General features: G+C 45.1%; 1 protein-coding gene across 2 annotated transcripts in view; it reads right to left on the bottom strand.

The window, feature by feature from the left end:
- Positions 1 to 6,000, bottom strand: part of Tgfb2 (transforming growth factor beta 2) — an 81,793-nt gene that overhangs the window by 53,219 nt on the left and 22,574 nt on the right. The window lies entirely within an intron of this gene.

Genomic DNA, 6,000 nt, shown 5'->3' with positions numbered 1-6,000 from the left:
TGATGTCTCTGATCTCAGTAGCAGGCATGTAAGGTATGCAGGGTGCCTTATGGAAGCCCCAGGGTTCACAGGATTCACACTGGCCAGGTCATCCTGTCCATCCACAGCCTCATGCTGCAGAATAAGGAACATGCAATTGAGACCCTGCATAAAGCCAAGTTCAAGTTCCCTGGCTGCAGAAAGATGAACACCTCAAAGAAGTAAGGCTTCACCAAGTGTCAGACAGATGAATCCAAAGACACATAGTAGCTAAGAAGAGGCTCACCCCTGATGGCTGTGGGGGTCAAACACATCCCTAGTCGACCTGTGCACTTAGACCAGTGGTGGGCCTTGCACCCCTTTGGGCTTCACTGTGCTCTCAGACACCACACGAAATCACATCCAATAATCAATCCCACAGTCTAAAAATAGCACAAATGATAGCAACAGCACAAATGATCAGAAGCAAAGCATCCGAGAGGGGCCTTGTCAACAGGAATGGGGACACCTGTGCTTTAGCCCAGAAGGTGGGACGTCTGTGCCTTTCTGCTTCAGGCCCATGTTCCCCTTCCAAGCAAGTGGTCTTCCCATAGCACAGTGCATACACAGTGAAAATGAACTGGATAAATGAGGTAAAACTTCCAGTCCATACAGAACTGAAAATGAGAGGCTCAAGGAGCAAGACAGTTAGTGTGCTGTCTACTTTCGGGCAGGGAGGAGGTGGCTCAGGAAATGAGAGCTATTATTTACTAGCTTCTGGACCTGAGTTCAGTCCCTGGCACCCACGTGAAGAGCTGGGTATGACTAAGCAGACCCGTAACCCCAGTGCAGCAGGGACGTGGAGACAGAAGACTAGGCTTCTGGGTCAGTGAAAGATGCTACCTCAGGGAATAAGGTAGTGGGTGAGAGAACAAAACACCCAGTGTCCTCCTGTGGCCTCTCTACATGTCCACAGAGCGTAAGCATGGGAACCATGCATCGTGTGTGTGCATGCACACACGCACACACTTTAAAAACATGGGCCATCTACTTTGAGAAAATTGGATTTGGCCCATTTTTCTGAGGAAGGTGGGAGATGAGAAGAACACCTCATTTGCTATCCTTTCATCTGGCACACTTTTAATTGGACATGGTCCTTTTGTTGACTAGCCACCACACTGTCATATGGAGAAGTTCAAGAGCTCACTCTTCCGGCTTAACTGAAACTCTAAAGACTCCATGCTTAGACGCTCTCCATCCACCATCCCAGGCCCCAGCATCTACCATGTCTCTTGGAATCTATGAATTTGACTGTCTTTAGGTACCTCATATTGATAAACAATATCTGCTGCATCCTTCCCCTCTCACAGACACTTTCAGCTTTTCTATACTTTGAAATGACATCAGCCACTCCCTTTTTGTCAACTTGATGCTAAAAACATGGGCTGTACCTCCTACTTTTTCCATTGAATTCCCACAATAGAAAAAGCAAGAAAGTTGAGAGCTTCAGCAGTGACCAGGAAACGAATAAAGAAGGGCAATTTCTTCAGCCCTTACGAGGCACGGAGCATTTTTGTGTGTTAGATCATTTTGTTCTTTACAAGTCATTAAAAAAAAGTGAGGTTTTAAAAGATAAATCCTCATTTTGGAGGAAAGCAAAGTGAGGTCCTGAAAGGGTAGCAGGCTTGCTGGATTGGAACCTGGTCTCCTCTATGCAAAGCCTGCATTTTCTTGCTACTCATTCATAACTCAATTGTCACATGCAAGGTCACTGTTGGTCTGAGGGTGGGTGGGTGAATCCCTGTCTTGGCTTATTGACAGCAGGTTGGGGGTCAATATCTTCAGAGTTGAAAGGGAAGGCCCACCTTCTGTTTTGAACAGCAAAAGAAACAAGAGTCCCAGTGCAGACTCTCATCTGTCTAGACAGATGACTAACCAGGGGTCCCTCCAGGGTTAGGCTTGAGTTTCCTCTGCTCAGCTTGTTGGATATTTAGCAATTAAAAAAAAAATCAGAAAGAAAGAAAGAAAGAAAGAAAAAACCCACTTAAAGGCTGCAGTTGTGTGTGACCCAACCCCTCCCCCAATACCCAGAGAGTAGTTTAAAAGTCATTTAAACACAGGCTACATGTGGTAAAAGTTTCAAGCAGAAATCAGGTTGAGACAAAGGGAGCCCTAAAAATACTCGTGAAGTCTGGCTACAGATATGAGAACCCAGGCCCAAGTGTTCCTTTATAGCCCTTGTGACAGCAACTTGAACTCGCTGAGGGAACGGGGTCTCACCCAGGTATCCCTGCAGCTGGGGATGGGAAGCCACCCAAGCATAGCTTCCCACTTTTCATGCGGGCTGGGAAGTCACTTCTCCGCTCCTGCTATGCCCTGGGGATGCTGAACTTGCCCTAACTCACAATAAGAAAAATACTATGTGTTTGCTGTTGTTGTTGTTGTTATTGTATTTTTTTTCTTGAAGAATGACATAAGGATTTTAATTGAGAGTGCACTCAATCTATAAACCACTTTTGGCGGGATGGTCATTTGACAACATTAACTAATCCATAAGCACGGTGGAGGGGTCTTTCCATGTTCGAGCATCTTCCTTAATTTCTTTCTTGGGAGTTTTAAAGTTTTCATAGTAGAGGTCCTTCACCTCTTTAGTTAGGTTTGCTGGAGGGCTGCCGTGTGTAAGTCTGTTTCCCCTCATTTCCTCCTCAGTGTGTTTATCATTGGTAGACAGAAAGCCTACTGATTTCTTACACGTTAAGTTTGTATCCTGCCTTTTGCTGAAATGAGCTCTGACACAAAGTCAAACTGCCCTCAAACTATCTATGCTTATACCTATAGACATTTTACTCTCAGACTTAAACAGAGAGGCCTTTCTGTCCATTGCGTAGGATGAATACAGAGACTCGGGGCTAGGATTAAATGACCAAGTGATCGTTGAGATCTCAGCTCTAAACAAGACATTTATACCATCCCCTCTAAGGTCCAGGGACGCTTCAGGAGACGGTGGAATGAAAGATAGGGAGGAGCTAAGAATCCTGGGTAAGACACTGCCATTGCAATCATGCAGTTGCCCCAGCCATGGGTGGATCTACACCCAAAACAGGCCTATCATCAGGCACAGAGAGGGAGGGGAGGGGGAGCAAAGGGGAAATGAGAAGGGGAAAGAGGCCTAACTCCCCCTACCGAGCTATTTGCTACTGATGAATCCAGAGAGACTGGGAAGTCGGCCCTCAGTGTGTCCAGCTGCCTACTCCACTGAGCTCTACCAGATAGATCCAACTCATTGGTCACATGGATGGCCTTGATTAAACTAAATGAGTTATAAAACACAATCAAAAGTATGATCGAGGAAAGGGAGTAGTAGGGATGAGGAGGAGCTTGCAGAGAGATGGGGAGGGAGACTCTGGGAGCAGAGAGTTAGCACACATTCTATACATGTATAAAACAGCAACTAACAAAATTCATAAGAGAAAGGAATATACTGTATGGAGGGAAGAGGAAGTCAGTATTCCTTCATCATGGTGGAGAAAGAGAGAGAGAGAGAGAGAGAGAGAGAGAGAGAGAGAGAGAGAGAGAGGTTCATGGTGATAAGTTTTTTTTAAGCCTGTTAATACTGCTACATTTGGTAGACACAGCATTCCTCCAGGTAGGCAGTGAGGAGCTGGCCAGCCTGCCATGTGTGGAGAAAAAGCATTATGTGGCTAAAACCAGACCTCTCTTCCCTAGAAGTCCTCAGCATGACGCACAGTACCTTTTCTATTACGGTGCGTATTTGCAAAATTCAGTCCCTGTCTCATTTAACAAATATTTATTGGAGGCCCCAATCTGCCACATTCCTTCCTGTGGGGGAGACAGCAGGCTCTGGACTACTATGGAAATTTTTGAGTCCTGCTGTTTAATGGGTGCTGGTAGAACCCCAATCTTTTAACAGGTGTTAGAAAATCAATGCGCTTTAATTAAGTAGCAATTGCTGAAATTCACCAGGCTGAAAACAAAACAAGAAGAAAAAACAAACCAAACACAGTTGTTTAGACAATTGTAAGGATTTTATATCACTTACTGTAATTATTGACCAGAGCACTCATCCTGCATCTAATGTGTAGGAAAAAAAAATAGTTTTTGCTCTTCAAAGAACATGTATGAGCCCCTGCTTCACTCTGATGCCAACATTGGAACCCATGGATGTCATAAGCTTACAGGAGAGAAGTATTGCATTGAAAGGAACAAAAAAGAAAAGAAAAAAATCATCGTTCTCTTTGTTGGAAAAGAATGACTTCCTTGTACATGAGGCACAGATGGTCCCTAGCCCTTGGGGTCTCTTTCTGTCATCTCATTCCTACAAATAAAATCTCACATAAATTTGCAGTTTATCCCTTAAGGAAGAGCAGCTAATAGGATGACTCTGGAGTAGAGAGCCAAAGTTCACGCTCTGGCTCTGCCATCTGTCATCTTTGTGACTATGGGAAAATGACACACGGTATCTGTAAGCCCCTACTTCCTGTCTATAAAACAGAATAATAATGATCATATAAGGGCCAATACAGACATTAGCCCAGAACCCAACTACTCAGCCACTAACTGTTAGCAGTATTATTCATGTTTTTGTTTATTGTGTGTAATGGTGTGTACATGGGTGTTTGTGCTCATGTACCTATGGGTAACCATGTATGCATGTACATACAGAGACTAGAGGAAACCTGGCTGTCATTCCTTATGTGCTGTCCACGTTATTCATCTGACACAAACACATTCTCTCACTGACCTGAAGATTATCTAGTAGGCTAGGCTGGTTGCATTGAGTAGAGGGATCTGCTTCCCTCCCACCCACCCCCATCTCCAGAGCTAGGATGACACCCACATACCACTGGCCTGGCTTTTTTATATGGGTTCTGGAGATCAAACTCAAGTCCTCTTGCAAGGCCTCAACAGCCTATGTATGCTGTCTCTCCTGCCCTTATGCTATCAGGACAGACAGAATCTGTTCTTCCCATTCATCAACACTCCCACTGTAGATGCCTTTTCTTCATGCAAATATTTCCTCAAAAATAAAATATGGACAGAACCCCACAGTTTTAGTAGAAGCCATAGGTAGCCATCCAAAACACAGGTTCCCAGACCACCTGGGAAGCCTTTTGAAAGCTAAAATGCTGGGTCCCTGCACAGACAACTGAGTCAGAACTTATCCAGATTGTCGCTAGCACAGGTAGGGTGGGCTTCCCAGTTGGTTTGGATACACCTCGGAGGTTGGAACTCCTGAACTCACGATACCACGCCAGGACTAGTGATTTTTACATGTGAAGTTCAGTCACTGCATGCCTGCAGGTCAGCCATGCTGGTGATTTGTCTTGTTCAGTTTCTGAAAAACAAATGTCCCTCTCCCTGACAACACTACAGGAGTTAATGATCCTTGAAGTGGTCTCAGGTCCACTGGTTTCCCCGAATAGGGACAATGGATGAAGAAAGCAGCAGCCAGGCTTGGGAAAACAAGCCATGTGGGCTATGAAAAGACCCCTGCTGTCTGTGTGAGCACAGAGGGAGTCAGCTCCACTTGGGAGCAAAGACACAGTCCAACTGAATATTAGAAAAATATGCTCTGACCATTTAGAGTTCAGAAGGATCCAAAACCAATTTAGACTCCAGTTGGTGGACAAAGTTCACATTCAGCAAAACAGCTCCAGCAGTTGCATCATACACACAACAGGGCAATTCAGAAATACAGATGTCCAGCCATGTGCAAAACAATGCTTTAATTTTTTTTCTTCCCCTTCCCACCACTGACCCCGGGAGCAGGCTGGGAAAGCTTAGCATCTGTTGCTACTAAGAATAGGCTGTGCCGGCGATTATCTATGAACTTGTAAGCACTATGCTACCTTGCACATTCAGGGGCCCTTTCAGTAGAGAGCTGGCCCTGCAATAGGGCCAGCAGAGGTCCTTGCCAGGCAGCGATATTCCCAGTATGTTCACTGGGTACACAGGTAAGAGTCCAACTCTAAGACCTAAGTGTCTCTATCAGGAGACCAAAGTTCTAGACTCTAGAATCAA

This window comes from Cricetulus griseus, chromosome 5 (assembly GCF_003668045.3).
Source record: "Cricetulus griseus strain 17A/GY chromosome 5, alternate assembly CriGri-PICRH-1.0, whole genome shotgun sequence".
Classification (NCBI taxonomy): Eukaryota; Metazoa; Chordata; class Mammalia; order Rodentia; family Cricetidae; genus Cricetulus; species Cricetulus griseus.
Note: the sequence above shows the minus strand (reverse complement) of the source record. Positions and strands in the feature narration are given on the sequence as shown.